General features: G+C 45.5%; 2 long non-coding RNA genes across 2 annotated transcripts; one reads left to right on the top strand and one right to left on the bottom strand.

Moving 5' to 3' along the window:
- Window positions 1-10,156: 10,156 nt before the first annotated feature.
- Window positions 10,157-18,006, top strand: LOC137153954 (uncharacterized). Its single transcript, XR_010919973.1, has 3 exons — window positions 10,157-10,525; window positions 14,852-14,964; window positions 17,175-18,006. It is a non-coding gene; the product is annotated as an uncharacterized lncRNA (long non-coding RNA).
- Window positions 13,078-15,057, bottom strand: LOC137153955 (uncharacterized). Its single transcript, XR_010919974.1, has 2 exons — window positions 14,849-15,057; window positions 13,078-13,198 (listed from the first exon to the last, which is right to left on the bottom strand). It is a non-coding gene; the product is annotated as an uncharacterized lncRNA (long non-coding RNA).
- Window positions 18,007-21,891: the final 3,885 nt, after the last annotated feature.

The following is a 21,891-nucleotide window of genomic DNA, read 5'->3' as shown; positions in this document are numbered from 1 at the left end:
GTGTAATGCTGCTGGAAGTGCTGTCTTTTGCATGTAGTGTAAAACTAAGGTTTTGCCTAGTCGTGGCCATTTAAAGAACCCACACAACTTCATCCCAGAGCAGGCAAAGCTCCAGCTTGGGAAACGCCATTCTCTCTCCTTCAGTTCCCCTGCTGAATATAGGATTCTTCTTTATTTTCTGCCCTAAGCTGTTGTGCTATGTGCTGTTAAACAGCAACGGCCCCAGAGCTAGGTGAATTGATTCCTGGGTATGTATGTTATGTGAAGTGAGCTGCAAGGAAAGAGGCCATGTATCTAGCAATCTAGCAATTACTGGTAGGATCTTGGGCTGGAATTTACCTCAAGGTGGGATCACCTTCCTCATTATTCTGTCACTGAACAGGAATTCCCTAGAACGGGACTTCCCTTACTGGAGCTACCAGTTAATGTCTGTCAGACAGATGCAAGCACGGACATCGCACTGACAGGGGCTTGGAAACTGAAACGCTGCTTTCAATAAAATCCTGCTTCAAAGAGTTACCACACAACTCCAGTGATAAAATAAGAACTCGACTGTCTGTAACAGTTTTAAATCCATCACTGGGAGATTAAATTCTAAAGGGATTTTAGCTTTCAATATAAACAGCAGACTCTTAAGTACCTCTTCATTTTCCACATTTGGAAAAGACATAGAAAGGTCTAAAATCCTCCCAAACCCCTCAGTATTATTCCAGCCCTGAGCAGAAATGGGATAAGTGTTATACAGCATGTGGTGGTTTTGTACTGTGGATAAATAACCCCTGGGGACTCAGATGGCAGGAACCCCGCACCTCATATCCAGGTTTTTAGCTAGAGAGGGGTCTGAGCCAGCACCCTGGATCCAAACATTGCTGAGCACAAGGGGTGTTTGAAATCAAAACCAAACCTGGAGCCTAATTTTGCAAATAGCCGCATATCTTTATAATGAGCTGATGCAATCCCACAGGTCTGAACCTGAGGAATCTGAGATCTGGAGAGTACCTTTGTGGCTTGATTCTCTCTCTCTAGTCTCAACCCCAATCTCCAGCAGGGCAAGGCAGTGTCTGTGACAGTCCCTCAATAATTCTCATTAGGGCCAGAGATGTTGAAAAAAGCATCTAAAATTCCAATGCAGCATAACTGCCAGAGAAAGGTGCTATGTGAGGTGCATTGCTGAGGGGGTTTGGTGACTTCTGATGCTTGCTTAGAGGAATCAGAGGAGGAAGGAAAGGATGGCTCAGAGGGATGGGGAATGCAAGATGGCACTTTTCATCTCTAGGCTACTAGTTAAAATTGAGGCTAGTGCCTGAAAAGAAGTGAAATTAGGTTTTCTCAGCCCATTTCCTAGCACGTAATGTCCACATCACAAATTTACTATGATAATTGGCTCTAATTGGCCCCCAAGTGGGCCATCTGGGGAGACAAGCCAATGACCAGAGGTCATGGAGCCAAGGGGGTCCATTCTGGATAGGGCGGAGGGATGCTGACTGAGAAAGCTGTGTGGACATCTCGGACTATCACTATCCATGCTGTATCTGGGGTTAACTGAAGCCTTCAGTCTGCAGGGATGGAAAGCCTCAAGCAGTAGCTCTTTGTAAGCATGCTGCAGTCACCCATACTCTCAAACAGATGCTGTCCAGTGAAGCCTACTTCTCTCTGCTCTGCCTGCCATTTGGATTGTTTTAGCAACTTTCTGTAACTGATGATTGCCAAATCTTGCAATATTTGAGATATTGGATGTTTTTCTTAAAGCCTGAGATTCTGGAGTCAAGAGAATGCATGGGAATTTCAGCTTTCACTACAAAAAAAGAAAAAATTCCCCTTGTGGTGCAGAGACAAACTTTAAAACATGAAGTGAGAGCACCTTAGTCTCAGAAACTTGGCAATAAAGAAGGCCCACATTGTACTTTATTTTATTTTTTAAATCTTGTGATTATTTTGTGTGGAGGGTCTGATTAATGATTTTTGAGTGCTTGGAGCTGGCAATGCTGTTTTTACAGTAGCTTTTTATTTAGTTTTCACTTGCTGTTTGTGTCAGGCAAGGCTGAAACAATCAAAGCTCGGCCAGATAGTGAAAGACTTCTCCTTTACTGCCATCAGTTTTGGATTGAGAGGAGCCTCCAGCCCCCTCTCCTGACATCCCAACATATCTCTAGTCCTCTCACACTCCCAAAGTAGGAAATTCCCAGCTGAGGTGTAGTTAGTAAGCGTATTAGCTGGCTGTGATGACTAGGCTGAATTCCTTGACAAGCCACACCTGAAACAGGAGAACTGGGAGGTCCTCAGAACCTTCAGGGCAAAAAACACATCAGATACCAATAACATTACAGCTATAATCCTGGAACTGCATATGGGGGTGGGGGAGAAGAGGATGGGTGCTATAAGAACTATAAGGAGGGATGCAGAAGAATACAGGAGCTTGGTATGGGATGCTTCTGGGACAAGAACTGGGAGGTGCTAGGAGAACAACTCAGACTGTTTCCTGGCTTATCCAAGCTAATGCTTTTTGTCCTGTGCTCATGAGGGAGGCAGCACTAACAGGGAACTTGATGCCCTCTGGTTATCTGGCTGCTATTCTGTTTGGAAATTTCTACTGCTGGTTGGGTGCTCCTCTTGCCGGCACCAGACTCAGCCAGATTACTTAGGCCATGATGAGACACCAGCCTCCAGCCAAATTCCTTCCCTTGCTCTTTGTCTTTATTTGGGCATGGCGTTGACTGTGAACCAAGGTCTGGGTGTGGGGTCGATTCAATCAGACTGCTGCTGTCTAGCTACCTCCTGCCTCCAGCTACATTCTCATGGATGGAGGTTGGTGAGTATAGATTATGTGCATGAAACAATCCCCTGTGTCACAGCCTCCAAACCGGAAAGATTTCAGTCACTGCACTCCAAAGTGAGGCAAGGCCTCCTTAGCGCTTACCAAGTCACCTTCCATCTTTGGAGGTGAGCTGCTTCTGACCTACTCCATTATCAAGACTGGAGAGAGGTCCTCTTGATTTTGGAGAACAAAGATCATGGTGGGCAGTGCTGGTATCTGATTGTTTCGCTTATCTCTACCTTGGCCCATGATGATGTTGAGAGGGGTCACACCAGGAAGTTCCACACTTGAAAGGGGTATTTGCAGGAAGTGATGTCAGGGTATGCAATGTTTTGATTGGCTGATGCTGTAAGTGATGCCAACTTTTGTAATTATATTTTGGGGAGTGGTGGGTTTGGACCAAAAGCCAGTTAGTCATTTGTTGGCTTCCCAGAGGCCATTCTGTATTCATGCCAGGTTCAGATTTCTCTCTTCCTCCTAGGAACTTCACCCAGAATTCAAGGAACACAGAAACCTATTCTAGGCTCTTCTATGTCTTTTTTCAAGTGTCTGAACAGTCTAAGTGAAACCTCTATTTGTTCCACACTAGAATCACTTAGACCCACAGACCTTAAGGTCAGAAGGGACCATGGGCAACAAATGGGCAACTCAACAAATTGAGTCCTACATTTTGAAGAGTTTAGGGATGAAAGGTTTTTAAGGCCTGGCTTGATAAAGCCCTTGCTGGGATGATTTAATTGGGGTTGGTCCTGCTTTGAGAAGGGGGCTGGAATAGATGACCTCCTGAGGTCCCGTCCAACCCTAATCTTCTATGATTCTGATAATCTAATCTGACCTCATGCACAATGCAGGCCACTGAACCTCACCCAATGACTCCTGTAATATACCCCTAACCTATGACTGAGTTATTGAAGTCCTCAGATAATGGTTTAAAGACTTTAAAGTAGAGAATCCACCAGCAAGTGATGTGTGCCCCATGCTGCAGAGGAAGGCGAAAAAACCCTTCTCTCCCTTGTGCCTTTTCTCGGGGAATATATGGGAAGCATTCTGCCAGCAGAACAAATGGAGTTACGAAGTGCTGAAGCCTTATTTATTCCCCATTTGGAAGCTGATGCTGTCAGTGAATTGGAGGCAGTTCTGGTAATGTGATGGGTGCACAGAGTAGTGGCAAGGTCTACCTGGGCACACCTCAGACAAATGGGAACGAGGGTTGCTTTCATGAATTTGCATGAAGTTGGTAGATTTCCATTGCTACAGGACTCTCGTTGGTTTTGTCATGCATTTAGTGCCCGTGGGATGATTGGTGGAATTTAATCCTAACCAAGGACCCCCACATGGGGCGGGGAAAGGTACACTTTACCAGGGCCTGGAGGCCCTGGGAAGTCCAGCCCAGGCTGCAACCCCCATGGGTATATGTGAGGGAGGGGGCCCGTGTTACAAGTTTATACTGGGCCCGAAAAAATTATACTTGGGCCCTGCTCCTAACCCACTGACCAGCAGTATTTCTCTTCTGGGCTTTGATCCCTAGCATGAAAGTGTTAATGTTCAAACATTCATTCTGGGTTTTTTTCTAACCTACTAAATTTAAAACTAAAAATAAAGCCCAGCTGCAGTCAGTTCTTGTCTGCTGGTCCGTCCGTGGTGTTTCAACAATGCTCATCATCCTTCACATAGGTGCCACCATACAGAAAGGCTCATGTTGTAGTGCTTCTGCCCTTGAAGAAACTCAGTTGCATCAGAAAACTGGTGGGAGTAGAAGTCAGTTCTCATGAGGTGTCTCATATATTTCAGGTGGGCATCTCGGTCTTGGAGGCTTATTCCAACCAAGCCTTCAGTGCCTTGCCAGCGACAGTCTGGGGTTCAGTGCCAGACACCTGCCTTTTTCTGCTGCTTCCATGTCTCTGGCAGAGGGGGTGTTTATGGAAATGGTGCCATGCATCACTGTGAGCGGTGAGGCCAACGGGTTGGGGGATGACATTTTACTCATCTTTACCTGCTAGGAGCCAGGGCTCCCTCCTGCCTTGTTGCAAGTGAACTTACAACATGAGGGGTCTTGGAGGGCAATGGGTTAACAGAAATGCTTCTGGTAGAGTACATTTTCAAAAAAAGCAATACATTTGAGTATGAACAAATAAATCAACCACTGAAACAGAAACAAAATGAATATTAAACGCTTGCTCTGAAATCCCCCTTTTGTGTAACTTGTTCCACTTATTTGCTCATAAAACCAGCCACAAAGAACAACTGTTTGGTCATGTAAAATCCAGCACCAATGGCCAAAGTCCAAGTCAGAGCTGCCCCCGAGCAGCCTTGCCCCAGACTCCTTGACTTCCTGGGGAGGCTTTGGCTTCTTGGGCATGTTCCAGGCTAGACACGCCTCTTTAGTTTTGGCTGAGTCCAGAGTTTTCTGTCTCTCTAGCCTGTGCTGGGTGTGCATAGAGGGAGAGGGTGAATGGATCCAGACGCCCATAACAGGGAACAGGAAGGGATTAGATGACTTCCCTTTCAAATCTAAGATAAACAGATGGGGACTCTTCTCTAGAATGGAACCTAATGGAATTGGGGATGGGGGGGGGGGGGGAGGGGATGGAGGGCAGATTCATCCCATGGTGAGCTTGAATAAATCCCAGGTCCTATCTGTTCATGGAGGCTGCCTCAGAGATCAGCTCCTTGTACCTACAACTTTTAGGGGAATATGTCTCAACTGGTGCTGGAGGCCCCTTCTCCCACAGATGGACTCTGGCACTATGCTACTTGAGAAATGGCCCATGTTAAAAGAAATCCCAGGTAGCAAGTTAAGCTGACTTTATGGCCCCTTTGTGCAGCAGGCGTTTCCCAGAAGACTACAGTGGGGCAAAGAAGCAGACTTCTTGTGAATAAGGTGCCCAATCACAGACTGGGAGTAACAAGAGTGAATAGATGTGGTGGACAAAGTTTGTGAGCTACCCACATGCACGTGAATTTCAGCATGAAACAGTTTCTGGGCAATTATGAAGAGCGAACAAATTAGTAAAGAATCAAAGGCTGTTCGTGAGCCTTCATAAGCAGGGGGAAAAAGGGCAAAATGCCTTGAATAAATTGTTTGCGAAAAACAGTTTGCCTGGTTCTAATAATAAGTGGCAAACACAGGCAAGAGAAAACAAGGATAATGCATCACAAGATGTACTTTGTTCATTTATTTGACAAGTGTGGCTAAGTTTTAATTATTTATGATTATACTTTGTAATGTGCTAGCACATGTTCTGAAGAATATTTTAGTTTTAGTAATTTGAGACCTCTCTACAGCAATGTCCCAGCTATTACATCTTTGCTGCACAGCAGGGAGAGACAGAGGTTTTGTCCATGCAATTCTTGGAGCGTGGGAACTAGTGAAGTACGAATGAGATCCCACTGTGTGTGCAACCCAGGTAAGGAAACGTGGTGTTTGAAAATATAGGATTGTGAACTTGACAATATGCCTTTAATCTTTTGTCGCTTCACTTTCCAAATCCCAGAAGTGCTGAATTATTAAATCTAAAGTTCCAAAATAAACTCACACTCAGAAGATTATTTCCATATCATTTGAAATTTCCTGCTCTAATAATTCCTGCGCTGTATGTGTGTCTCTTGCCCTGATCGTGTTTTGAAAGGCCGAACCCAACTTTAGGGCTGAGTAGATCCCCCTAGTATGGGCTCACCTCCTTTCTTCCTCCCATCTTCATCCTCCAAACTGATGACTTCTTAATTATTGTGTGGGATAATTAGCTTGTGGAACCAGACTGAGGCTCCTCCAAACTCATTTCACATGGGAGGGATTGGACTGATTTCCTAAGGGTCTCAGCTGCCAAACTTAATTCCAAATAATTTAACAGAAAAGTTCTTTAATGTTTCAAACAGGTAAATGCAATAAAATCCAGAATCGCCAAGGGCGCTTTAGAAATGTCACTGAAGAATGGAGGCTGAGCTCAGCCATGTGCATGCTGCATGCATATTCGCCTTACAGAGACCGTCAGCAGTGGACCCTGCTAAGGGGTCGACTCTGGTAGATTATACTAATGGTGGCTGTGCCCTTGCCAGGCAAATGAAAGGAGAATTTGGCAAGCAGCACAGCTCACTCCTCACTCACTGGTAGCACTGAAACCTTCCGCCCCTCCCTGGCCTTTGCAGAGCCCTGGAGATTGAACTCCTGTGTGTAACACCAGAACAGAGGCTGCATAGGCAGCAGCAGGGCAAGGTCCCCACACGCCATCCTCCCAACATGGAAAAGACATCTGTCAGGCTTCAGGCCCAGTCAGTGCCTGGCATCTCTGTGAGACTGTCAATGTTGGCAAACTGGTGCACCACAGAATGCTCCTTAGGAGATGGGGACTCTTGTCTACTTAGAACTGGACTGAGATACCAGCTCTTTCCACATTGGCCAGCTCTCAGATGAGAATGACTTTGTCACTTCCAACTTGAACCAACAGGGTGAGCAGTGAGCACAGTAAGGGATGTGGGCAGGCACAGAGCTGGGCACAGAGAAGGATCCATAAGCGTACAAGGGTGGGCTCAGCGAGGGATCCTTAGGTGGTGCAGTGGTGGGCACAGGGATAGGTATAGCAAGCAGAGGTGCAGTGCTAGGCACACAGAGGGATCTGACACAGACAGGGATATTTTTTTTTACCAGGAAAAGGAAAAAAAATGCTTTTGCTGCCTGGATTTTGATTTTTTCCCCCTGCAGTAATTGGAGGACAGAAATAAAATACCAAATTATTAACTCTAATTACACCCAGAATTACTTCAATAACAGCATAATTTCACAGATGACTGCTGAGAAGACAATACACAGGGATAAAAGGAGGCAGGGAGTCCGCTTCCACCACAAGAATGTTTGGAATTTATTATTTTCACATTAGCCCTTCTTTTTCAGCTTCCCCATATTTTCCTTAGGGGTGATTGAATTTCAAACTGTGCAGAGCAACACCCCAAAGTATGTTTGTTTCTCTGGAATTTCCCAACCTCTTGCAGCTTTAAAGTGGGGCTGGAAATCTTATGAGATTGGGGCTACTTGGGAGGAAAGCAAAAATGTAAGAACTTCCTGCTTCCAATCAGACCTAAAGAGTCTCCTCTGTATTGCTGTTTGTGGCCCTGGAACTACAGTGACCCGGTGGAGGCAGATGGCATTAACCCAAACTTTTTGGAAGCACAGAAAGGACTCCTGACAGAGAAGCTGAAATATTTGCTGTGAGCATTGTTGTATTTTGTTGCAAATTCAGAACTGACCCCATTTAAAATTGGTCCTGTTTTTGCAAACTTCATTTTAAAATTAGGTCAAAGTTCAGTTTTTTTCACTGCAGGCAGAGGTAATTTCTATTGATTTTCTACATTTCTACAGACAAGCTCCTGTAGTTTTGATGGGATTTTGCAAATATCACAAAATGTTGGACACACAAGAAGAGAAGAAATTAAGGGAAAATGTCATGAATAATTGTCCATAGTTTCGCATGACCCCAGTTCTAGAGAAGGGTTTTGGATTGAAGCTGGGCAGAGAGTTAAGTCAGTTGATTTTATTTTTTGCCGGCTTGTTTGCTCATACCATCTTCGCTGGCTTTGTCCCAGCCATGCTGTCATATGGCCTTTTTTCCTAGAATGAAAAGGAAAATGCCACAACCCGTTGGTGGGGTTCCATCAGAAAAGACATTCTCAGGTACCCCAGAATTTTTGGAAGCCCCCAATGTCCTTGCGTATTGGCGCTGTTGTCACTAGGCTTGATCTTCCCCAAGCCCCCAAACAATATCATTAATGCTGCCGAGTTCCCTGGTAGCATGGCTGAGTGGAGATTCCTCTCGTGCTACAGTCTGTAGCCTGACAGTTCAAGCCCTGGACCAGAATGTGGGCTCATCTCCATCAATGTAGTTGAGTGCTGGGTTGTACCATCTTGACTCCGGTGGCAGTTAAATATGCCAGGTCATTTCCTGGATGGTTTAGAGGAAATAACCCTGCTTCTTGCCTAACACTGGCTCTCTCAATAAAATGGGACCCGACATCTAAGGCTGTGTGCATGCTGCTGCTGGGCCCAGAACAGTGGCTGTGTTCATCCGCAGAATGACTGCATTGCTCAGATGTGATTTATTGCTGTACAAAGCACGCTGGGCCACTCAAGTGTTCCCCTGCCTCCTATTTGGGCCCAGATGGCACTCAGTGGAAGGGTGTGTCACTGAATGAAGCAGATGTCCTGCAGTCCTGCGTGGCTTTGCACACCTAGGTCAGGGTGAGGAGATGCAATGGGCTCACTGCAAATAAGCTGAGGAGCCAGTGGATGTGGAAAATGATTTGCTTCATGTTGCTCCTAAATCAGCTCTTTGCTTCCTGGTCATACTCAAGGTATGCCCCCAGGGAAAAGGCAGCCCAGCATGATCTGTGCTCCGTATTCAGTGGCTCTGTACCTGAGTCACAGTCCCAAGGCTCTGAGGTGGCATCCTGCAACTGTTTGAAAGCGCTAAATCAGAGAAGGTGGGCAGGGATGAAAAATGCACTTTACACTGGCATGTGACCAAGCTGGGTAACTAAAAGCAGAAGGCACAGGAGGCAGCCAGTGGCAAGTGCACAGCTGGCAAGTGGCTGGTCGTGCTGGCATGTCCACAGAGCTGTCCTGCCAAAAGTCTCTTAGTGCTGCAAACAAGAAACCGCCCACACGTGCTGACTTGGAGAGCAGCAACGCTCCTTCGTTCCTGCTCTCTGCGCATCTGGGCTGCAGGCCTGGCAGTTCTGATCTGCTTCAGTGGAAAAAACAAGTTTAGCTTGGGGATGAACAGCAAAAGGTATGCAGCAAGGCATGGTCTGGGGCCGGGAGGTGAACGGCACAGCGGTGGGCGTACAGCAGTGGAGTGTGTGTCTGAGCCGTGATGTGTATGGATGAATAAGCATGGGTAGGGCACATGAGCCGGAGGGCCATGATCAGCACTGGGGTCAGGAGATGAGTGCTGGGCAGGCAAACCAGCAGAGGTGGGCAGCACAGGGTGCTTAATTAGTTACTACCCAGTAGTAGCTCTTCAGCTCAGGGGTGCCCCATTATGTTCTCTGATTGAAGGACCTGACAGTGGGATGCTGGAGAAGACAAATCATGTTCAGCTCCTCCCCTCTGGCGGTTTGGGTCTGTACTAATTAGCATCTGACTCCAAGCAGAATTAGTGTCCACTCTGCCTGCAGAGAGCAGTCTCCGCAGCAGCTCATTGTTCTCCCCTCATATCAGCCCTGAATGAGTCACATGCAGGGAGGGTCAGTCCCTTTCCTAGTCTCAATTCAGGCCTCCAAGCAGCAGCATGATAAGGGCTCATTTACACTGCATCCTAACCCCATGGAAGTCATCAGGGGCTTCCTGCAAGCTAAATTTACTTTCTTTCATTTATAAATGTCTTTAGGAGTGGGACCCGGTCCCTGAATATGGGCTTCCCTCCCAACTCCAGCCACACTTCCCTTGTTTCTTCCATGAAGGATAATACCTGAGTGGAATATAACCAGCTTTCCCTAGGGAACAGAAGCTTCAGCTGGGATCAGTAATTTCTGTATTTGACTCTGGAAATGGGAAGGGAAATCCCTAGAGTCCTGGCAGGTGGCTGCTGCTGCTGGAACTCAGAAAACATTGTGCTCGGATTTTTACATTTTTTTTTTAATTTCTTATTTTGTCTTCATCCTGCTGGTAGCTCTTCTCCAAAAGCCAGAGATGGATTCAAGAATTGTTTTGCAAAAAAGGTAAAATTATTTTCTTTCACTTACAACAGCAATTCCGTTCTCTCTCCACTTTCTTGTCCCTTTCAACCCTATTTTGACAACTTGAATTATGTGTGTCTTTCTTGCCAAACTCTCAACAGTTATTCCCATTGGCTGCAGTGACTCCTCCTTTTGAGGGTGGAGTCTCCACCCTAGCTACTGCCTTGGCCAATCAGTCTTCCATAAATCACAGCAGCTGTTTCTGTTTTTAAGAACAAAGGGAAATTTCATACAACATTTCCCCCTCTCCCCCTTTGTCTTTCCCTTGAGATTAGGAACAAAGTGCTGATTACATGAGAACATAGCTAGGGCTTGGAAAGACCATCTGGCCCATCCTGGGGCCCAGGAAACACAAATCAGCTAGATACTGCCATTTTCAACCCCGCCCCCCCCATCTCATTTATGGACATACTCTGAGATTCCGTCTCTCAAATACTGTCTCCGGCTCCCCCTTACATTGATTTACACCACTGCCTTCCCTCACTGCTTCATTCCATAGAACAACCTAGTCCCTCCTTAGCTTCAATCCATCATCTCCTGCTCTTTGCTAAATCACTGTTTGTTTAAAAAAAAAAAAAAAACCAAAAAACCCCCACTCTGCTAGCTCTTCTGTGCCTCTAGGAGGTGCCGGTACAGTATACATGTATCTATCTATCTGTGTAGGCTCCTGTGGATCGGACCAGCACCTCATCTGGGATCTCTGAGGAGAAACCTATGCCCCCAACAAGATCTTTAAACTGGTTTACTTGATCAGTTTTTACTGTTTGAAAATCATTCCACCTGCTATTGCATTAACTTTGTCACTATTTTAGTAACTCTACTAATTTCTCCCTCCTCAGTCTTCCAGCCATGTTTCAAGTGAAACATATAAGCAGGTAGAGTGTGTGATCTGAACAGGTGGTGAAGATAAACTTTATTATGCTATGAAGGAGGGGCCGCTGAATCCAGGAGCACCTGCTCCGGCACTCGTGGAGATGGGAATCTCCTTTGGCCGTTAGTGAGTCTTGTTTACACTAGATATATTTCCTGTAATTGGTAGCAATGCTAAAAGTGTTAATGTAGACAGGGTGCTGGTAGCTATCAGTCTTTCAAAGATCATGATTTCTAAATTTGTGGTTAAAATACAGGTGGCCATCTACATTCAGGCACCCATTGTTGTTACCATGGGTAGAACTGCACCATGGGAAATGTTAGGAAAGTAAGTCTAGAGTAGACTGGGCCATGGTGTCAGCTCTCCAGCCACTCAGGAGTGAGTGAGCAAGCCCATTACAACATGCAATAAACATGAAAAAAGAACACACAAACAAAAGGGCAGAAGAATTCAACTGTAGTTTCCGCCACACTGTGCATTGTCCCAGAGACCGGACTATGAATAGGCACTGTTCAGCCCTTCTGTCTAGTTTCCCTTTCCGCTATGCCCTGCAGCAAGGTCAGAGTCCTCTCTTTGTTCATTTTTATTTTCATTAAAAAACATTTTTAGGGTGAATTCTGTGCTGATGGAAAATGCCAGCTTGACAGGCCTAGAGACTAAAGGCCTCTGTTACCCACAGGAGAGAGAGTGCACAAAGACCACCAGTGCAAGCTTCCCATACACACTGCCACTCCAGAATGCCAAACCTCCTCCCAAGAGAGACCCCTTGAGCAACTGGGCTGGGAGTTGCTTCTCCAAGAGCCATTTAGTAGTTGTTCTGTCAGACACGCCCACAAAAAGGCCAGCTAGTCCTGGTGCCAAGTGGGCTGTTAATTTTTGTGATGTGGACACATGTCCACTAGGAACTGGGCTGAGATCTGCAAACTCATTTTGCACAGGACACCAGCTAGCCCTCAGATAACCCTGGTTGATATTGTTCCTAGTTTGTTGTAGTATATTGGGATGCCATGGACTCAGGGTTATGGTTACACAGAAGGATGGGAGAAGGGGCCCAGGCGGGACTGAAGCCCATTCCAGGAACACGAATAGCTTTGATAATTAGCCAGGGTTGTGGAGGGAAATGATGAAAGGTAAAAAGGATTTGTTTAAACATGGCAAGCTTTATTGCTTTTCCTCATTGAAAGCCTCTCTTTAAAGTGGTTGGAAGATTTTCATCCTATTTCCCCCCAGATGTTTAACTTTAATTACAGCCAATGCATTGAAATACCTGTAATAGGAATAAATCAGTTAAAAAAAATCAGTTAAAAGATTTTTCCAAGGATTCCCTCTTACCTTGTATTGCCTGCAATTCCCAGCCAAATGTAGGGGCTTTAGAAGGAACTAAAGCCTAAGGTAGCATTTTCCAGCTGATGTCCCTATCCTCTCCTTTCCTAGTCTGATGTAGGATGTACTGAAGGATCAATCAGGGTATGGGGCTGATCTCTCTCTAGAAGCATGTGCTTTTATGGGCTGGCCCCGTTGCCGTGTAGTGGACCTCCTCTTTGGGACTCTTTAACCTGCATGGCTGTGTATCTGATACAGTATCTGGTACACTTCCTGTGTTACTCAGTCTTGGCTGAAGGTCTGTGACCAGGCCTGAGTAAATACCATGTCATTCAGAAGCAGGGTCCCTCTTTCTTACGCCTGGATCCTAGTTTACTACTTTGGTTCCAATGAACTCACAGGACAAACAGGCATTTCCTTAGTGGCTTGGAGGGCTGCAGCTCTGGGAATGCCTCTCAGTCCTGAAACACACAACAGGGAATTTTTGATAGCCAGAGCCATGCAATTATTTATCTTTATTTCAGGTGTTACTTCTATTGCAGGAATGCCCAAACCCCCCCATTCAGCACCGAGGCCCAGTTATACTGGGCATCATACAGACACACATGGAGACAATCCCTGTCCCAAGCATCTTAAAGACCAAATGAATGAATGACCAAGGAAGAGGCTGCATTGTACAGACAGAGTGGTCAGGCTATGCTAGCACAGGAGTAGGCGTTTCACAATTGTGATTATTTATTCGCACAACCTAGCCTCAGTTGCAGCCTCTACTTAGTTGTTATTAGCTGGCTGTTTCTTGAAGGCTTCAAGGGAGAATAATGTCTAGAAGAGAGATTTGAATGATGAGAACACAGTGGCCTGGAGTACCAGCTTGGGAATAGCATTCCATGCATAGGAATTGGCATGGAAGAACTGAACAAATAGGGCAACAGGCCTGGCATGACTGGCAGAATGGAGGTGATGCGGAACAATGCAAAAAGAGACAAGGACAGCTATTAAAGAGTTCTGCTTGACCTTCATGTGGCGGAGAAGGGGAAATCAGAGGAGGGATTCAAAGAAAGGTGCAATGCACTCAGATAGTCCCCAAGGCAGACTAGCTCGACGAGTAGCTATTATTGACGATGCATCTGGATTTATTATTCATACTACACCATAAGTGCTCAGGGCATTTTGTAGGCAAATAAAATTAGCGGCTCAGTGCCCAGAGGAGCTTTGCTCTTATAAACGAATCAGATAGCTCTAATTATTTTACAGGTCTACTCTCCCATCTACACCTCACCAGCACAGTAGCTCCATAATGGGAAGCTGCTCTCTCTTTTCTATCACTCCCAACAGCTGATCACTTTCCAGAAGCAATGCTCCTGGTGGAGGCTCCACTTGGTGGAGCACACAGGTGACACAGGCTGGCTTCTCCAGCAACAGGCTGACCCATCCAACTCTGTCTTCACTAGCTCATGCTGGGAAATAATCAGCTGCTCTCTCTAGCTGCCTTACTCCGGGGGGAGCAGCGTCTCTCTCAGACAAGTCAAGGGCACATAGTGACACCTACCCAGCTTACAATCACAGCTTCACTTGCCATGTAGACATACCCAGAGCGAGCAGTGCGGAGCTGTGGTGCAGGGACCAGAGCATTGCCAAGCAAACAGTGACAGTGGAGCCTCTGGCCATGTTGCAGAAGTTATAGGCCATCCCCACACTTCTTTCCCCTGTTCCCTGGCTTTCTCTTGGCTACTATTTACTGTTCTCCTGTTGTTGTGACTTTGTCCCCTTCCATTTCTTCTTTACAAGCTGTCGCTCATCTCCTCCCCAGCTGTGTATCCACCTGACTCCTCCTTCCCTGCACTCCTTGTCACTCCCTTTCATTTGTTTCTTCTCTCCTTTCCCCTCATTCCTTTTTTCTCTGTTCCATTCTTCCTTTCCCCTCTTTACAGAGTTCCTCTTTTCTCTTCTTCCTCTTCTCCCCAGCTGGGAGCTCCCTGCTTTCCCCTCTGTTGGCTAAAAGTGCCCTCCCAGCAGCAGACAGAGCAGGGCGAGCTCCCGTCTCATTTCCCTGGCTGCATGGCATGTGTAAACCCTAGCAATCTACTCACTGCTTCCCTTCCTCTGCTTACCAGGGAACGCCCCAGCATGACTGGGACAGGCTGCCTGGCCTTCCCTGGGAGCAATAGACGCAGGCAGCCCAGCCTCACCCATGGACTTTACACGGGGCAACGTGACTCTCCCACAGGTGGGTAGGCTGTTGACTTTCCTTCTCCTTGGATGACTGGTATAGAGCCGGCTGGAAGCAAGATGAAAAGGGGAGCTGGACGAGCCCCACCTGCTGTTGTCACCCCAGCTGTGGGGCTGTTAGATTTTAGCTTAGCTCCATTAGCTTTGTAAGCCTTCTTAAATAAACACAGTTACTGCGGGGGCAGCACCCCGCCTTCTTTTTACAGGGGGAAGTACAGGCCATGGGGCAGCTGGTTTAAAGCAATTTCAGGGGATTGGGATGGCCCGGCCTGGCCCGACGATTAGCCACTCTGTCAAAAATGGAGATATTAAAGTGAGAGAGGAGGGGTGTGGCTATGGGGTAAGAGTGGGGTAAGGGGCTAGGGAGGACTGAGTGGCTGATTGACCTGACTGGATGAAGGAGACTATATATCTTTGTGAATCTTGGCCTAAGATCCTGGGGAAGAGAAATGATTAATAATTAGTGAGTAAGTAGTTATCTCTCCTACACATGGAGAGGGATTAAGAAAATGAGGCACTATGGGGTGTTTCCTCCAGTAGTACTGCTAAAGGGCTGCCTGGGCCTCTGTTACAGGCACCCTGGCTCTGGTACAATGTTTTCCCTACTTTGTGCCACTGACAGTGTAATTCAACCTGTGTGTGTGTGTATGGGGAAGGGGGTGTTTGCTGAAGTCTCCCTTTCTACAGCAGTTACAGTGAAAATATATATCCTATTACCCTCACCTGCAAGGAGAGGGGGAGAGAGATGCATCAAGGGGAACCATAGCCTTAAAACTTAATGTTTGACAAATATCTTGGGAAGGGCAAAAGCATTTGAATGGTGGGGGAGGAGAGAAGGAGCTGCCAGCTTTATTAGTGAGCAGATAGAGGGAGGGTGCTAGGCAGGGTGGGCTATAAACATACTGGTTATTTTATCTCTAGAGACCTGAGTTCAAAAGTCACAGTCAGTATCATGGCTTCCAGGCGGAAGATAAAAATGGGCATTTGTCAGATGGCTGAATAGCACTCATGTTTAAACAACACTCATCACCATGGTACCTGGGTGTCAAACAAACCAACCTATAGCACAAATGAGTATGACTAGCAATCTCTGCACAGGAGAGGCCCACACCTGGAAAAGTAGGCTTGAGGTGTGCAGGGATCCCTGCTGGAAAGCAAGGTGGTGGTGTAGTGACAGCTGTGTGGACTGAAAAAACAGGGAGTGCTTTGGACCAGAACAAGACACATTGACAGAGCTGTATGCTTGAAGAGTTTAAGATTGCACTTCTCCAACCTACGTTTTGTCCTGCATTCATTTTCTCTGCCTCTTAGTGGCCACACACCCATTTTGCATGGGGATTTCTAAGGTATTGCTGGTCTACTTCTTCTGGGCCTAATTAACTTAATATCAGGAGCACAGAGTCCCTTTATCACCAAAGTCCAGGATTTCTCCCTCCTCACAATCATTTCCACATCATTTGGAATTTCCTGCTCCACTAATTTTTGTGCTGCTCTTCCTGCTCCACTGTGCTATACTGCAAAGGGCACAGCTAGTGAGCGCTACATTAGGTCCTTCCTAGATGCAAGGAGACCTGAATTATTGAAAAGTTTGCTGCTTCATTTAGGTCTGGAGCAGTTGATCCTTAGCCTTTCTTCTCCTCTCCCTTCCCCCTAAACGATGGGCTTGTCCATATCCCCAGCCCCAACAATACACTGGGGGTCTGTAAGGAAAGGGTGAGGACAATACCAGGAATGAAGTGCTGGTGGGGCTGTGCCCATGAAGCAGTGCCTGGACTTCTCCTCCCCATGCTGCTGGAATAGGTTCTCAGAGTCTTTCTCTATGGCCTTGCAGTTTGTATTTTGGCAGCCTTTTACAGCTGCTGTGCTCTTACTTTGAACAGGTAAAAATGATGCACAAGGTACAAGGCATTGTAGGAGCCAGAACCACAGGGCCCTTCTTACTTGGCCTGCTCTCTGTGTGGAAAGTCCTCAGCTGTCACCCACACTCAGGGCAGGCTCCGGGGGGAATGACACCTGCAGGGTAGCATCAGTGTGATGACACCATGCTCCCAAGGCTATCGCTCTGGGTCTCAAGGTGTCATGATGATGCTGTGCAGCCGAGTCGACTGAATTAAAACCCATGAAGTTTGCAGTTCATTTGGCAAAAATATGATAAACCCAATCAAAACTGCTTCCCCCGAATCCTAATATTATTGCTTTTCTATCCAGTGCTCCTAGGAGATGGCTCAGGAACATCAATTGAATCCCCTTTGGACGAGATGCAGCTGTGGCAAGGAACGGAGATGCTGTTTCCTCTAGTACCCTGCTGTGTGTTTTAAACAAGATCATTTTGACATGGCCAGATCTCTGTCCCATTCATGTGCAATAAATGGAATGAAGCATGTGACAAGTCTCATTCTAACCTCTCCATTCTCTTATCGGTGGGCGGGGTGAGAAGTCCCATCTCCTCCTATTCTCCTGTGAGCACTCTCACAGGAGACTTGACTTTGCTCTGATGTGAGCTGTGTTGTTTCCACACACATGAGCAATTAAAGGCATGGCTGAGATCACCCGGGGACGGGAAAGGTTAGCCAGGAATGACAGAGAATCTAACTTCTCCGAAAGGAGCTCTCTGGAGGGGATTTGACTAGAAAAATAGCACTAGTACAAAAACCAGAAAGTCCTCCTTTTAGAAACTGGAATAAAGGTATTTGAAGACACAGTGGAGACAAACATCATCGAGGGCTGTTCAGGGAACTGGAGAAGTTTCTGACATATGGGCTCATGCCCACATCCAGTTCAATGGGAGTTTGTTTGTAAAATGATGGCAGAATATGCCTCATGCAGGGATCACTTCATCCCCTGCATTGAAATGCCTCCCTCATCCTGGTGAAACACAAAGCACAATCACTAGCAGTACTGCAGAGCAGTGCCGGTCTGAAAGAGGAGGAAATTTTACTCAAAGGAAACTGAAGAGGAAAGTGTAGGATTCAGGAAAGCTACAGTGTAAATACCTGAGCTGGAATCTGGCTAAGACATTGGGGTTAGCAGTGCCTCCTTTTGTGGACAGGTGATGAGAACTTTAATTATGTCTTTCCCCAAACCTTCCGTGAAATGGGGACACTTCATTCTGAGTCCGATTTTTCCCTCTGGGCATACTATCCCTCAAATGTGGGGTTTAAGGCCATGGGGAATTTTCTGCTTTCAGCTCATCTGCATTTCTGCAAACATTGCATCACGTTCAGTGCAGGCGTTTCACTTTAAATAGAGGATTTGTTTGCCACCCTAGTGGTCCAGGTGAAGCCGGCGTGAAAGCAGCGAGTTTTGTGCAGTTCTCTGCATGGTGAAGGTGTACCAGAGGTCCTGTGAGCTTTGTGAGGGCACCCCTGGGTTTTATTACAGAAAATCCACAGTGCCGCATCTTTCAGCACAAAACCCAACTGAAACCACAGAACTCACCTGAGAGAAATGTCTCCCTCTCCAGAGACCACAAACACGTTCCCACGTGAATTTGTAAATTTTGCTTCTGTATTTGGAGTTGAACGTAGTTTCATGCCTCCTGCTTTCAGGTTAACAGTACTGCACTGGGCAAGGGCTTGTGCACTGATGTGAATCCTCTTTGTTGTTGAAGGGCGGAGTGAAATTAACCACTGAGTTATAATTTGGGGGAAATAAAATAATTGTCTGAAGGGAAAGGGAGCCTGATCGCAGCGCTGACATGCTGACTGAGCAGTCCCTGAGTGTCAAAGGCCTCTGCAGGCTTGCCCCCAAATGAGGCATAGACACTTTCCATATCCACAGCCAACCATGCTGCAATGACTCGCACACTGGCACTGGCTGTGCATCTCATATCCTTCGAGAGCTGGTGCCCCACTGTAACAAAAAAGCCTCTGAGTGAATTTGCAATTTCAGGCAGAGCTGATCAATGCCCTCCCAATGACGGGAATTATGACAGGTTTGCATTAACCTTCCCAAACATCCTAAATCACTTTGTATCTTGACATTATAAATCCACAAGTTGCCTCCCTGGCTATTGACCTCTACAACAACCCCTCTTGCACAGTGCCCAGAGATTCCCTGGGTCCCTGAGCAGACCCCAGTTGTTGCAGATGTGCTTTTGAGAGATCTTTCTACTGGTATTTAGCATATGATACAAGTATCAAACCACAGTATAGCTCAGGAAGAATCCTGCAAGGGGGCAATGGAGAAGGGGGACTCAGAGCTGCTGCAATGAGTTAAAGAGAATACAGTGCCAGGATTGATGGGGAAAGAAAGGTGAATCTCGAGTATGTGCTCCTAATGGACCAAGTAACAGTAGTATCTTATTTAGCCTTCTTCTCCCTTTCTCCACTCCATTGTTTGTTGACATCACATATTCCTTTTTCTAAATTTTGTATTGAAGGGGACACACCTGGAACACTTTCGGGCCTGGTTCAGGTAATAACTCTAAAAATAATAATGAGCATCTTAAGTTGTTATGAAACATGAGCATACATGCATGCATGTAGTCAGTCTCTCTCTCTCTCTCTCTTAAAAATTAATTAATGGAAACTTCCAGATGTATCCATGCCCCACTGAGTAACCATCTGATAATAATTATCCCTGTTTACTTACCTCCTTTTCCTCTCTTTTTTGTGTCCTTATGATCTTTGCTTGTGTGTCATAGGGAATTTATTTTGTAAACTGTGCAACTGGGATTGCTTTCTCATTTGTATTGTGAGGGTGCCTAGCATGTATTTGGGTGCTCAAAAGAAAACAACATGCATAAAGATAGATGTTCCCATGCAGAGGTGCATCCAAGCTGTAAAATGGGGACAGTGATAGTAACAGTCCGTTGTAAAGTGCTTTGAGATCTGTGGATAAAAAGTGCCATTGAAGTGCTAAGTATTAGTGTTTCTATCATACACACACGCACAAACACACATACATGCACATATGCCTGCATTCAGGTATGTACACATCTCCACAGTAAAACTTTGAGTCCAGAACTCTCTGATATGCTCACAGCCCTAGTCAGTTTCCCTAAATTTTATAGATTTGGTGGCACATTGCCAAGGACTGGCAGTTCAGCCTTTTGTCCTTCTGATTTAGATGAACTGAGTGCTATGCAGTTAGAGACCATAACATTGTTAGCTTTGTCTAAGCATTTAAGTCCCATTAAAGACTTGGTTATCTGGCTGCCTCTTTCCAGAGGGGCCAGCATGTAAGTGGTCCGTAGGACAGTCGCTTGTGAGATGTGCTGCAGATATATGTTATTATAATGTTCTTGTTATTATGTGAGGTGAACAAATGTTGGCCTCAAAAAGCTCAGGGCCCATTTCTTCCCAGAGTCTCATCATGCACCTCACCTCATCGTTAGGCATGTTTTCTTGGTTTCTACTCACCAGAAATTTCCTGATACAGAAGAAAACGATTTTAAAATTTGTTTTCTGATACATGATTTTGGAGCAGCCATTGTTCCGGCCTTGAAGGGGAAAGTGGTTTTAAGCACCCATGAGCACAGCTGTGCAAATAACCAATTTTTTGGTTCAGTAGCTGAATAATAAAAAAAAAATTTCAAGTGAAACAAAACATTTTGTTCAACATGAGACAAAACAGTTTGTTCAGTTTTCAGTGTTTTTAGCTTTGACATTTAAAAAAAAGTAAAATTGAAGTAAAATTCAAAACAAAAAGTCTTTTAGCCTGTTATGGAATTTTTGTGTGTTTGTTTTCAGCTGAAACAATTTGACAAATTCGATATTGAATTTGTAAAATGTTTGTGAACGCAAATCTGAATTTTTCTCTGAAAAAATGTTTTGTCCAAAAAACATTCCTCATTTCTCTTCCAAACTCTGACACTGGCTGTGATTTTAAGCAAATATCTTTCTCTCTGTGTCACTTAGGTATTATTCCCATTTTACAAATGGTGACGCTATCTCCCAGTGGGATTGTGAGGCTTAATTAATATTTATAAAATGCTTTAAAGGAAAAAGTGGCTACATAAATGCTGAGTATTACCATCACTGTTATGGATGGATTTTTGACATTGAGGTACTTCAGCCAGTTGGCACTCAGTTTGCAGTCAGTAATTTGCATGCTGCCACTCTATTGGTTAAAGTATTGTTAACATTATTTTATTTCTCCTGTCCACTTTGACAATCTCATACTTTTTTGTCTCTGACCTCACTGCTGTTCAGTTCTGCCCTCTGAAAACTGAGCTGGGCCGACTTTAGAGCTGGCAGCAGGGCGTTGGCTAAATCTATCAAATAAATTGGAAAGTCATTGATATTAGTGAACCTGGTCTACAGCCAGATTCCTTTGGAGATATTTTAATTACAATAAATGCAGTTAAAGACTACAGAGATCAGCCTAAAATTTAATAATGTATCCAGTGTCTAGAGACCCTTAGCTGATGGGGCCAGATCCATCTCTTGTCTTTCCATATTAAAGTCAGTGGAATTAAAGCAGGTCTGAATTTGGCTACATGCATTATGGTTGCAAATCTGTCTTTCTCTTTGATTATGCACTGTAGTGTGGACACAATGATCCTTACGTTGATCCCTTTCCTTTTCAAAGACTGTCAGTGGATTATGCCCTAGAAATTACAGTATGTATCTAAGCCCAAATGTGGACACTTTACATGGAGAAAAACAAACCCACTCATTTCCACAGCATTAAGCATTCTACATGACCATTTCTACAGCATTAAGCAACTTAAAGAGGAAGATTATTGAGATCCTGCCCTTTATAGCATAATTTTCTACCCTAAGCTCCTGGCAGTGATCCTAGCAGCTGTTCAGCAACAGCCTATAGTGGGGCTTCAAGCAACAAGCCATAGACAGTAGTGCCCTGCTGTGGGGTGATTTTCAGTAGTGCGCTGGCTGGTGTTTTAATAGCTCAGCCTTCACCGAGCCCCAGTGGAGTCATCCATTAGCCCTAGTGATCTCAGTGGCCAATCATCTCTGAG

Source organism: Emydura macquarii, unplaced genomic scaffold (genome assembly GCF_026122565.2).
Source record: "Emydura macquarii macquarii isolate MOO-44397 ecotype Brisbane River unplaced genomic scaffold, CSIRO-AGI_Emac_v2 contig_1253, whole genome shotgun sequence".
Classification (NCBI taxonomy): Eukaryota; Metazoa; Chordata; order Testudines; family Chelidae; genus Emydura; species Emydura macquarii.
Note: the sequence above shows the minus strand (reverse complement) of the source record. Positions and strands in the feature narration are given on the sequence as shown.